Source organism: Rattus norvegicus, chromosome 1 (assembly GCF_036323735.1).
Source record: "Rattus norvegicus strain BN/NHsdMcwi chromosome 1, GRCr8, whole genome shotgun sequence".
NCBI lineage: Eukaryota > Metazoa > Chordata > Mammalia > Rodentia > Muridae > Rattus > Rattus norvegicus.
The window spans coordinates 165,730,863-165,744,443 of record NC_086019.1 but is presented as its reverse complement, the minus strand read 5'-3'; the positions used below and the strand labels follow the sequence as shown (position 1 = coordinate 165,744,443).

Below are 13,581 nucleotides of genomic sequence, written 5' to 3'. Positions count from 1 at the left end.
TTATTTCTGTTCTTAAATAAAAAGGTCAATTTCTGGTTCTGCTTTACAATCAAGTCCATGAACCTGGAGATCTTCCTGCCTCTGCCTTCCCACAACTGGGATTAGACAGACCATAGCACCAGCACCAGCAGGTACTGGAGATCTGAACTCAGGCTCACATACTTGGGCAGTAAGAACTTTACCCGCTGAGCCCAAGCACCCCCACCCCCAGGGAACATTTAATATAAGATCAGGCACTTGTCTCAGTATTCTTACCCCCAATTCCCTATGCCCCTGGGAACCTGCCATTTGCCTGCCAACAGATCAGACCCATGGGATCACAGACTTGGGTAAGTATTTCCCAATACTTCTTATCAACCCCCATAACTCCCACAACCTCCATGAACACAACTGTCGCCTCCTGCACAACTGCTCTCTAAGCCACTACTCTAGAAATATGAGCAAGAATGGAAAGGCTTTTCACATGTACAGTCCTACAAATATTACGTCTATAAAAAGTAAGGTCAGGGGTTGGGGATTTAGCTCAGTGGTAGAGCACTTGCCTAGCAACCGCAAGGCCCTGGGTTCGGTCCCCAGCTCTGAAAAAAAGAAAAAAAGGAAAAAAAAAAAAAAAAAAGTAAGGTCAGCAGAACCAACAGCTGCTAAGTACTTTCCGAACACAAAGTACTGGGAATAAAAAAGACCATTTTGTGACAATAAGGCACTAAGTCAAGTAATAAAGAAGAGATCCATACTCTGGTAATATACTTCCCATCATGCCTTGGAACCTCCTATCCAAGTGTGCTCTACTCATCAAACAACCAAGAAAGTCTTTTCCTAGTCTACTTGTTTTTCCTGTTCTGGAAGCTACATGGGAAACAGAAGACAGTGACATCATTGCCTTTGAGGGTTTTTTTTTTAAGAAGGGTATAAAATTAAACACACCTAAGTCACTAATAAAAGAAAATAATTAAATGTTAACTCTAAGTAAATACTAATTATAACTAACTACTTCCTGACCCTGCAAACCCCAATGTAATAACTATCAGCTGTCTTATCAGTGACACAGACTGAGAAATGAGCCAATTTCTGTAGTCTTTGGGCACAGGTAAGGTTTCCTCAGAAGGGCAGATATGTGTTCCTCAGTACTGGATGATTTCCTTGTGCCTGTCTGTGGGCATGGACTGACTGCCCAGCCCTTGGGACCAGTCCACGATGATCTCAACCAGTGCACTGAAATTAGGCTTTGTGTGTGTGTAGCTGGCCAGCCTATAGCTTGAGAGACCACACTTAGCCTGTAGGATGAAGTTGGCAATAGTCAACAGCTCAGACTGGGTGTTCAGGTTGGAGTTTTTACAGCTGTGTGAAATGCTTATCTAACTGTGTAAGGTCCTGGGTCCAGTTCCCAGAACTGGAGGGGAAAAGTCTTTGCAGTCTTCAGTAACAAGCCAAATGTAGCTTAGACCTCCTCGGTAATCCCCACTACTCAGAATTTCACCCACAACAGGAAATAAATCTTCCCTACTCAAAGATTCTACAGCTATGCTGCTAAAAATCACCTGAGGCCTAAGCAACCTCTTTCTTTCATCTCAGGCAAAATTTACAAAACCCCTGGTGTCCTCCCCAGAAAAACCTACCTAAAAATAGTTCACTGCTCAAAAAATCTTGCATTAAGGTCAAATGAGTTTCTCTGAGATCCTCAGGTACAGAAATTAGGAATCCAATACTCAACACTAGAAACTTCTGAAAGATCTTGTCATCAAGGGTCACAAAGAGCACTTCCTCAAGACACCAGAGTGCAGCTTTAGGAAGACATGGCCACAGGTAATGCTGGCTTCTGTAACTGATTGAAACCAATGGCAGACAGTGCTCAGTACTGGGACTGTCGCTTTAAGAGGACTTCGGCATAGCAGCCAAGGGCTCTCAGCCAGAGCACCATCCTCTCCACCCTCCCCCTGAAATTTGAGGCAGGCCCCACCCAGAAGACTGGGTGATGGTGATGGAAAAACAGATTCCCTGCAATGGTAGCCTTCTGTGAGCCATTTCACACAAAGATCTGAGACCCACCCCAACTCACTCTGACCAGGCATGTACACACTCACTGAAAAACAAGAACAACAAAATCCAGATGGTATGCCAGGACCCTGAACCTCCGAGTTCCCGCATACTTGACTCTTTGAAAATGAAATGTACCCACAATCCAAAGGTGATAAAGGACCCTCTCTTTTCCCCATTCCAAGGAAGACAGAAAAGCAGTGACCTTGCATATTTATTGTCCCCTCTGTCCTCTTTACACTTTCCAAGCTGCCATTACATAATTCCCTATATCATGACCAATTTCCACACTTAGAGAATATCCTCTATAAACCGGGTAGTAGTGGTGCACACCTTTAATCCCAGCAGTCAGGGGGCAGAGGCAGGGGGATCTCTGTAAGTTAGAGGCCAGCCTGGTCTACAGACTAAATTCCAGGACAGCTAAGGGTTACACAGAGAAATTTTTGTCTCAAAAAACGAAGGAAGGCAGGCAGGCAGGCAGGCACAAAAGATGTTAGGACAAGGAGAGTGACATCAAGAATCCACTGCCATCAGTGCACACACTGTGGATCGGAAGGGGTTAAGACCAGTCACGGTTTCCTATGAGGGCTGAGGCAATGTAAACCACCTGCTAGATGCAAGAGCCAGGCCAGAGACAGGGTCAGGTTGCTCAGCTCTGGGGTCTCTTCTGAAAACAATTGTAGTTGTAGGTGATATGCCAGAGGGTCTGTGAGGCAGCTGAACTCCTTCCTCCCATATTCCACTGCTTAGTCTGGGCTCCAGCTCCCTCTTAACAGCTAACCGCCTGAACACCACCACCTCACCTCAAGATAACACCAAAGTGAACTTTGGTCTTAGCTACTAACCTGTTTGAACTCTCAACTTAGGAGCCCCTGCCAGCACCAAACCCTCATTCTTTTATTGCTCCTACTCCCAGAGTTTTAGGGCCATACGGGCTTCCACCTCAAGGTATCAGTCCTCAAATTCACCCCAGGCCCAACTCAAAGATTCCAAAGGTATAGGGACTCACAGGTAAGAAAATGGCCGCCGCATCTGTACACCGGAGCTCAGGAAAAACCTAACCATCACTTAACCTGCTCCGGCTGTGAAAATTCCAGGCTCTTGCACCACTCCCTAAAATAGATACCCTCTCCTTCACCTGAGCAACTTCTGCTCTGGTGGACTGAACACTGATGTTGGGAGTTCCTCTGGGAGGCATATATCAAGAAACGCAGGCAAACAATCTGTGTCTTGGCTCTTACCTGGTGTGCTACCTTGATAAAATGTTTATTCACTATACACTGGAGGTGGAGACAGGAGGATTGCTTGTACCCAGTCTTAACAACAATAAAACCAGGTGTAGTGGTTCATACCCTCAGAAAGCAGAGGCAGGTACATCTTTGTTGAGTTTGAGGCCAGCTTGGTCCACACACCAACTTCCAGGCCAGTCAGAGTGACACAGTGATATCATTTCTCCAAAAAAAAAAAAAACCTACACAAACAAAAATAAAATCCCAAACAACAGGGGCTGGGGATTTAGCTCAGTGGTAGAGCGCTTACCTAGGAAGCGCAAGGCCCTGGGTTCGGTCCCCAGCTCCGAAAAAAAGAACCAAAAAAAAAAAAAAAAAAAAATCCCAAACAACAAAAGGAACTGTCTTGCTGGTGTATCCTCTGGCTTAAAATAGGACTGAGTTGTTTTGGAATGGTTTTCCTTTAGTTTTTTTCAAAACAGGTTTCTCTGTATAGACCCGATTATCCTAAAACTCACTCACTCTGTAGACCAGGCTGGCCTCAAACTCAGAGATCTGCCTGCCTCTGCCTCCCAAGTGCAGGGATTGAAGGCATGCGCCACCACCATTCATACCAAAAGAAGAGAGAGAGAAAAAAAGCCAAGAAAAGTATTGTCTTTTCTCTGTTGTTGGGAAAAGCCCTGAGTAGGCTATGTGGACAAGTCAATTGTTTCTCAGCATTTCTGAACTCAGAAGCAAGTGAAATTACCGGATGAATTCTCTGCTTGCTCTAAGACACTTAGTCCCTCAGGCCTCTCCCTCTTCACACACACCACTCTCTCTGTAACCTAGATTTTTGACTCAAAGTCCTGAGAGTCTGGAAAAGAATGAAGAGACTTCAGGAAAACCCACATTCTGTTGTTTCTCGAAGGATGAGTACTAGTTGTCCTTGGTGACTCATACCTCTAGGGCACTTTGAAAGGCTGAGGCAGGAAGATGGCTCTGAGTTCTAGGGCAGGTAAGGTCTCATGATCAAGACCCTTGTCTCAAAAAAGGGGAGAAGGTAAATTGTTAGTTGATGACCCAAAAACCTCAGGAGGACTGAGAAACTGCCAAAAGTAAGGACGATAGGCACATGACATCTAGGAACTGGGAAACTCCTAACAAGACAGTCCAAACACTAACCCCCTTGAGTAGTCACAGCTTTGAGGCTGTACAGATCTGCAGATGTAATTTCCAGCCTTCAAAAGTTCCCTGCTCTGCCCTATAAACCCCAAGCCCTTCGTATCTCTGCAGTCTCCACTCCAGAGCGAGGCTGCTGCCTTTCACTGTTCTAACTAAAGGACAATCTGCTTCTGTTGAGGTTAGTCTCTATGTTCACATTACCGGGGTTAATCCAGAGCTAACAATACTGATACCTATTCCTTTTCCCCATTTTCTGTAAAGCCAAGATCTGAAAGATGCTAGCAGAAAGCTTGCAATCATGAACTAGACTGCGGCCTACAGGCAGATACTGTATAAAGTGCCCGCGCAAGCGCACATACGCAGCCCTCTGGGGCAGTTCATCAACACCTACCCTCAACCACTACATTCACACTCTAAGATCCCTGGCAGTTGACAAAAAGGACATGTTTTCATTGTCCAACACCGCAGAAACATCTAGGACCACACAAGGAAACAGGGAAGCCCTCTACTGGGCCGTATCTACAGCTCTAGGAAAGGCGCACGCATTACTCCCTCCAAACAAAAACACGCTGACATCTACGAAGGGAAAGAAAGGCGCCAACTCCCGGATGTTGGCAAGCTCTGCGGCCAGCGCCTGTTTCTCAGCGTTTACTTGCTCTCCCTTTCCTCTCCCTCCCCTTTAAGGATGGCGCAGCAAAGGGAGGTGAGAGGGATGAACCACCCCACCCTCTCGTCCATTTTTTGAACAAAAAAAAAAAAAAACGGAGAAAGGGTGAGGGAGAAAAAGTCTTAGTGCTGGGGGGCCTTACCGGACTCCTAAAGCCAAACGTATCTACAGGTTTTAATCCGCCATTAGCATTTAAATCTTGAAAGGACAGGAGTAAGGGGGGGTCAATGGAAAGTAACCCCACACAAAAGAAAAGTTGTTGGGTTTCTTCTCAGTCCGCCAGGCAGAAGCAATCTTCCTGGCTGACAGCCAGAAATGCGTCACAGCCAGGAGTCTGCTTTCTTTAAAGGCACAGCGAGCTTCCGCGCGGTCTGGAGCAACAGCGCGAAGCCAAGAGCTCTGGGGGAGGGGGAACGCCTACCAGGAGGACCCAGGCGAAGCCTGCCCATGCCCTAAAAACTGAGCAGGACGTGTGGGGGCGGGGGGTTGGAGCTCAAGCTGGCAGGCTCCATAGCTGAAGGGAGCGCACACGCAGCAAGGGCTGGAGGCTGTGGTGTAAACACACAAAAGCGCACCCGCCGCGATCGGCCTCACCAACCTGAGATGGCCAGGACACTCCCCCTTCGCTGCTTTCCAGCAGGGCTTAAGGCAGCAGCAGTGATGGCCTGTCCACCAGAGACCAGCCCTATCCGGCAGGCCCAGAGCCGCCGAACCTACAGGCAGCCCCTGGCGGGAACCGCGCCCGGCACAGAAGAAGCCTGGAAGCCGAGCGCAGGGGAGCCGCACAACGCAGGCCTTTTACAGGGGCAGCTTCCTGCGGCGCCTGCGAGGGGGGGCGTGTCTGCAGGCACACACAACGCCGCCCGCCAGCTCTCCACCACACAAAGCGCAGGCCGCCTTCAACCTCGCTGTCTGCCCTAGGACCTGGCCACCCTAGCCCGTTCTCTGCGGGAAATCTCTTCAGCCCGTACCTTCTGCGTAGTAAGGCCAAGATGTCATGCTGTGTGCCTGCTCCTCCCACTCAGCCTTCTAAACAAACAGCCTAGGCAGTTTCTAGCCGCGGAGCGCAGGCCTCGCTGTCCTGTCCGGATAGCTGCGCTATTGTTGACTGGAATGGCCGCCAAAATCCCAGCTGTGCTGCTAGAACCTAATCCGCTGTTCCTCCGGGCATTTGTGGGGAGGGGCCGAGGGGCCAAGGCAGTTCTGAATATGGCAGGCACTGGCTGGAGCCCTCAACAGACTCAGGCACTGGGACTAATCATCCTGAGTCTGCTGCAACTACATGACTAAAAGAAATAATATCAGACTCAGACAAGACCAAGACAGCGTTGCCACCCACAGACAGCCACCCTACTGGACACCTGCTGGGATAGTTAAAAGGAAACCCCTCACTTTACACTTAGAAACATTTAATGAACTATGCGCAACATGTTGCTATTAAACATTGTTAAGAATTATACCCAACATCTGAGTTAGGGTTATATTCCCACAGATCAGAAATGGACTACAAGTTTTTATTCCAAGATGGCACATATTAACTCATATAAAAGAAGAAACTAAACAGTTTAGATGAGGGAAGGATTAGGAAAGCGAAGTGATATTTTAATCGGGATCTCCAAGCACAAAATCAAATGCTTCTGAGGAAAGGGAGAAGAAAGCAGCAAGGTGTGGTGGCAGGGAAAGAATAGGTGCCAAGGGTGAACTGCGGTCAAAATCAGAAAATCTTGAACGTCAAGGAATCAAATAAAGGGTTTAGGATGGTTTTAACAGAGAGTTGTGGTATGAACCAGATTAACCTGATAAATGGCTCTCTAGCAGCAACGTGAGTTATGAGGCTACCACATAGGTAGGAAAGGTGCTGAGGACACAGAAGGTAGAGTAAAAGAGAACAGTTAAAAAAGGAAGGCTAAGCATTGAGGAGAAAAAAGCTGACAAAAAGCTGGAGACTTAAACCCATCATGGTGCTGTGTGCTTATGGTCCTAGAAGTCAGTAGGCTGGGGCAGAAGGCCAGTCTGGTCTACTACTAGAGTTCCAGGTCAGCCAAGGCAAAGTAGCACCATATCTCAAACAAAACTAGGAGGAACTGTCAGAGAAGAAAGCATACGTGATTCAAATGTGACGAGGAGATGAGGGTCTGAAGAAGTAACAGGATATAACAGACAGTAGCCAATGCTTAAAGAACCTACTAACCTACTTCAAACCATGCTACGGACCTACTGTGCATCATTTCATTAGGCTTCAACACCTCTTTACGGTAAATTACCACTCAACTTTAAGTTGGCTTTTTTAAAAATTTATTATTTATGTGAATATACTGTAGCTGTCTTCAGACACACCAGAAGTGGGGTTGGGGATTTAGCTCAGTGGTGGAGCGCTTGCCTAGCAAGCGCAAGGCCCTGGGTTCGGTCCTCAGCTCCGGGGGGAAAAAAAGACAAAATAACAGACACACCAGAAGAGGGCATAGGATCCCATTACAGATGGTTGTGAACCCCCATGTGGTTGCTAGGAATTGAACTCAGGACCTCTGGAAGAGCAGTCAGCACTCTTAACCACTGAGCCATCTCTCCAGTCCTACCACTCAACTTTACACACGAGGAAACCAAGTCACAGAGTGACTATCTTATACACACATTATAAATCACTCGCAACTAACTACGTGACACTGGCAAGTATTCCTCAAATTCCTGGGTGAAAGCAGAACAAGTATTAACTCAGTAGCATTTGCCAGGTGCCCAACACACTGGCTTCCAGCACAGAAGGTGCTAGTGGATGTTTCACAAAGGTTGGTTTCTGTCACCAGTGTTCCAGCAGAAGATGGTTCAACACTGCTAAAGAAGTTGGAGGTGTTCCTCCTGGAACAGGGGATGGTACCTACTGCCTTATCCCCACCAGTTCCTCTCTCAGATTTTACTTTACAGGGAACACTTCAAATCTCAATCCCTCCGATATTAAACCGTTAACAGTAGTAGATTATTGAGGACAATCACTTGGGGACTTCCTACACTGTATTTTTTTTTGGCTGGATTTATTTTTAATAACCATGTACAAAAAGAGAAGATGGCTCAGCAGGTGTGCCTGATCTGGGCTGAAGACCTGGGATCCACATGGTAGAAGAGAACTTACTCCCAACAGCTGTTCTCTCTCTCTCTCTCTCTCTCTCTCTCACACACACACACACACACACACACACACACACACACACACACACACACACACACACACGTGCTTTTTAAAGTGTTTAAAACTTATAATAACCATGTACAATCATCAAGAAATGACTAATGACTTTATATATATTTGCATGAAAGTTCATCTAGAATGACAACTCCTTAAGGACATACCCCAGTTCCCTCTCTATGATCAGCCATAGTTCCTAGCTTACCAAGGCTCATTAAATCTGTTCCACTGAACTACATTTGTATGGAAGCTTTCCAAACACAACCGCTGGCTACTAAAAGAATGTGTGTACTAGCTAGTTTTGTGTGTCAAGCTGGAGTATTAACACAGAAAAAGGAGCCTCAGCTGTAGAAATGCCTTCATGAGATCCAAGTGTAAGGCATTTTCTCAATTAGTGATCAAGGGGGGAGGACCCAGCCCATTGTGGGTGGTGCTGTCCCTGGGCTGGGGCTCTTGAGTTCTATAAGACAGCAAGCTGAGCAAGCCAGGGGAAGAAAGCCAGTAAGTAATATCACTCCACGGCCTCCACATCAGCTCCTGCTTCCTGGCCTGCTTGAGTTCCAGTCCTGACTTCCTTTGCTGACATCAGCAACGTGGAAGTGTGAGCTGAATAAACCCTTCCCTCCCCACCTGCTTCTCGGTCATGATGTCTGTGCAGGAATAGAAACCCTGACTAAGTGTGCTGAGTAGAGGGAATGAGGTGTTAGTGAGATCCATCCCCAACACTGCAGACGCATTGCTTCTCCCAGGCCTCAGCCTGCTCTCACCATCCCTCTGTAGTCTGCACTTAGCAACTGCTATTAGCAGAAAGGAAGGCTCATATTCAAAGGACTACCACAAATACAAATGCTCTCACATTTTATGAAAAGGAATGGCAAAAATAATTAAAGACTGGCACAACCTAAAATTGTATGGGGTGAAAAAAATCCCCATTCAACCTCTGCATTCCCATTAGTTACTGTCAGCCCTGAAACTTCACAAGGAAGACAGAATTGATACTGTATCTTTCCATCTTCCCCTGCTGTAAACACAAGGTAACAGGTTCCAGATGAACAGCCATAGATGGCTTGAAATCTCCTCTGAATTTCCCTGCCAAGTCAGTACAGTTCTAGGCCAGCTAACTTATGGGCTAGCCAGGAAATTTGGCTAGTTTCTTCACTTCTCTTTCTTCTCAGCCAAGAAAGATCACTTGGCTCCTACCCGGTGGTTCTACAAGCCACTCATTACTCCAACAAAACCATGGGGGTGGGGGTGGGGGTGGGGTGGTAGTGGTGGTGGTGGTGGTGAAGAATTCACAATGCAGCTGAAGTTTCAACAGAAGTTGCAGAGAGTGATACTAAGTTAGAAGCATACAGTTGTTCAAAGAGGTCTGGTTACTTCATCTCCCATTGTAGCCAAGAGGCTACAGTACTTGGTATTCATTTTATTATTCTTGTTTAAAATGTCACTGTTATAAGTTTTAATGTATATTATCCTTGTGTTACAGTTTAAAGAAATGACAGGGGAAAGGCTATGATACACTCAGTGGGTGAACACTACCTAGCATGTATGAGGGAGGCTTTTGGTGCAATCCTTAGCAATGAAAAAAGGGAGTTAATTCCCCTGAGGAAGACCAGACCTGGGGTGATTCTAATATAAATAAATACTATTCCAGGCCTCTATAACCTGACTCCAGTTCTATTTCCTATTATACTTTTGCCCTTACCCAAACTCTCCACCCTGCCAGGTCTGTATTCTAGATGGAATGTCTTGTGTAGAGGAATGGCTCTAGGGTCAGACACAAATGAGCTCTAGATCCAAATTGTTGGTGCTAACATTTACTAGCCAGGTGACCTTAGACAAGTTATTTAATCTCTCTAATTCTCAGATTCATTTTCTCTAAAACAGAGATAAATAACCATAGTGTTCACCTCACTGAGTTAATACGCAGATTAAAACAACAAGTGTTTAGCATCGTGCCTTAGCACTACTTATTACAGTGACAGCAGCATTTACTACACCAGGATATCAAGGGGCAGAGTGAAGACTAGAAGACACTGCATGTGGTTGTTTTAAAGTTCAGGAATTCTAGCCAGGCGGTGGTAGCACATGTCTTTAATCTCAGAACTCAGGAGGCAGAGACAGGTGGATCTCTGTGAGTTCAAGGCCAGCTTGCCCTACAGAGTAAGTTCCATACAGAGAAACCCTGTCTTTAAAAAAAAAAATGAGGTTCAGGAGTTGGGTGGCTTGCCTACTCAAGCTCGTCTTTTAAGTAGCCTACCGTCCCAACACTATTCTCTATTGCTTTAGAGAAGACAGTCACTGAATAATTGGACAAAGAAACTAGCACAGCACAGAGGAACCTATACATCTATCTTCTCAGAACCATCTTTTTAAGTCAAAACAACCACATAGCTTTAAAAAATAGGGTTGGGGATTTAGCTCAGTGGTAGAGCGCTTGCCTAGGAAGCACAAGGCCCTGGGTTCGGTCCCCAGCTCCAGGGGGGGAAAAAAAAATAAGAACTGGGGGCTGGGTTTTTAGCTCAGTGGTAGAGCGCTTACCTAGGAAGCGCAAGGCCCTGGGTTCGGTCTCCAGCTCCGGAAAAAAAAAAAAGAACCAAAAAAAAAAAAAAAAAAAAAAAAAAAGAACTGAAGGACTAGAGAGATGGCTTGGTGGTTAAGAGCACTGGCTGCTTTTCTGGAGGACCTAGGTTGAGTTCCCAGCACCCACATGGCAGCTCAGAACTGTATTACTCTAGTTCTAGAAAATTTAATTCCTCTTCTGGTCTCTATGGGCACTAGGCACATACATGATACACATATATGCAGGCAAAATTACCCATACACATAAAATATTATTTTTTAAAGTAGTCACAGCGAGATATGGTGCCATAAACCCTTAATCCTAGCATACAGGAGGCAGAGGCAGGTGCATCTTTTGTGAGTTCAGGCCATCTCGGTCTATATGGAGAGTTCCAGACCACACAGAGATACATAGTGAGGTTGTCTCAAAAAACAAACAAACAAAAAATAGCAAAACTTATCAGAACAAACAAGAAAATAGGAAAGCTTATCAGAAGCAACAAGCATTGAAGAAAAGCATCCCACTAGGGAGATGTTGGTGATAGCTCGGGTAAGAAAGGGGAACTGAAAAGAAAGGCCCAGCAGCATCTGGCTGGAGAGGTGCACTGTTTCAGACACCTGACCTCTAGCTCCCTCTCCAGAGGGCAGTGGCTGGCTAATGAGTCACTGTTGGAAAGCCTAAAGCTTCCTGGGGAGAAAAGTAAAGGGCAAAAGCAACACACAGAGAGGGCCGATTAGTTAAGTCCAAGAGTCCCCACTCAGTTCTCCCTCAAGATGGCCGTTTTACAAAACTAAGAACCTGTTTGCCCTGCTTCAGTGCCACGGAGAGTAAAATGGCTGTGTGTCCCTATAGGCAATATATCGTCCTCGGTATTTGCTTATAAACACAGAATTATGGGAAAGGGGCAAAAGAAACCAAATCAACAGAAATTTGACTATAACTTCCAGAATCTTCCTCCAATCTACAATAGCAGAAAACATGTTATATTTAATGTTGAAAGCACTTAGAGATAAGTTCTGGACAGATCACCTCCTACCAATATGGCTCTGGGGAAATCATTGTCCCTAGTTTGGATCTCTGTAACAAAGAGGATTTGGTTAGAGCCTATCTAAACTGTTCTTCAAATCCCCCAAATTCCCATGATTCTATTTAAAGGACTCACCACCATTCTGGCCACAGAACTGTTTTTGTAAGAATCCCTTCAAAGGGGTTGGGGATTTAGCTCAGCGGTAGAGCACTTGCTTAGCAAGCGCAAGGCCCTGGGTTTGGTCCCCAGCTCTGAAAAAAAGAAAGAAAAAAAAAAAAGAATCCCTACAAAGTATCACTAGTTCAAGGTTCCTTTCCAAAGAACTCTCCCAGAAGCAAGCACTGTATTTGTCATTATTCTGGATCCCATGCCTAAAGGGAGGCATAGGCAGGCTCCATCCATACTGATAAAAAGTGGTCCTTGGAAACAGGTAGCACCAATTTATCTTGGCATATAATAAGAACCTGAAGTTTTTAAAGTAATTTTTAGGAATGGACCTAATTCAGGCATGATAAAAACCTTAAAATTTGAACATACTTCAAAAATTTAAGTAAAGCTATTCTCACACCTCGATTAATTGCAAAAACAAAAACAACAAACAACAAACAGACAAAACCCCTGAGAAATGAGCCTGTGATATCCCAATTCAATACACTAGGAACCCAAGGCGCAGGAGGAAAATCCCTTGCCCTTCAAGAATACCAGGCAAGGTTACAGAGCCAGCACTTAAATTCAAGTTGTCTAATCAGTGCTGTCATATCTCAGGAACAGCCTGAGTCCTTCTGGTCAGTACAGGCCTCTATGTGGATACAAAGCACCTCCACTTCACTGTTTATATTGTTTCTCCTACATGAAACATGAAGATGGCAGTGCAGATGTCACTTTATCCACCTTCAAAGATGCTAAATAAACTGGTTGTGTTGATGCCCTTTTCTGAAGAGAAGGAAAGAAGGATTGATGGAGGGGGGGAGGTGAGGCTGGGAGGAGGGGAGGAAGGAAAAACTTCAGTCAGAATGCATGAATGAATGAATCAGAATGAATGAATGAACAAACGAACGAACGAACAAAAGAACAAATGAAAAGGTGGCTGGCACAATGGTAAGCAAGAGACAGAAACAGACAGCAGATATATACGTAGAGACTAGTCTGTGCAAAACAATATAGACGCTCACTATGATCCTAAGCTGACCTGAATTCCTAATTCCCGTGCCTCAGTCTCCCTAGTGCTAGAATTACAGCATCATAACTAAGACAGACATTTCCCCAGTGTTCTTATCATATAGAGTTGTAGAAGGATGGGACACAAGAGTCCTCTGAGACTCTTGTACCTATTAAGACTTCAGAATGGGGGGTTGGGGATTTAGCTCAGTGGTAGAGCACTTGCCTAGGAAGCGCAAGGCCCTGGGTTCAGTCCCCAGCTCCGAAAAAAAGAACCAAAAAAAAAAAAAAAAAAAAAAAAGACTTCAGAATGGGAAAACAGAAGATACTGATTTAGGGCACCAGTGGGAGATCAGCTCTCCCTATCAGGATGGACTGACAGGGAAAGCATCAACCAGAAGTAACTTCAAAGCTGTATATGTAAAAGCATTAACAGAATGAGGATGGTTTTACCAAAACAACTAAAGAAACAGTATTCTAGGTGGAGGGAAACGGCTATTCTAACTATATAAAGTGTAGACTGAAATGGAAAGAAACAGAGCATAATCCCGAGTGTGGTGG

At 45.4% G+C, this 13,581-nt stretch overlaps 1 protein-coding gene across 12 annotated transcripts in view; it reads right to left on the bottom strand.

Annotated features, from left to right (window-relative positions):
• The window catches only part of Numa1 (nuclear mitotic apparatus protein 1), a 74,956-nt gene that overhangs the window by 40,405 nt on the left and 20,970 nt on the right, over positions 1-13,581 (bottom strand). For 2 of the 12 annotated variants that reach the window (XM_039113344.2, XM_063262822.1), the window contains exon 1: positions 5,237-13,318. The exons of 6 other annotated variants lie outside the window; for them this stretch is intronic. The gene's annotated coding sequence lies outside the window, so the exon portion shown is untranslated. Of the gene's footprint in view, positions 1-5,236; positions 13,319-13,581 lie in introns of those variants that run through there. 4 more of the 12 variants (XM_039113345.2, XM_063262823.1, XM_039113346.2 and 1 more) reach the window with 3 other exon arrangements.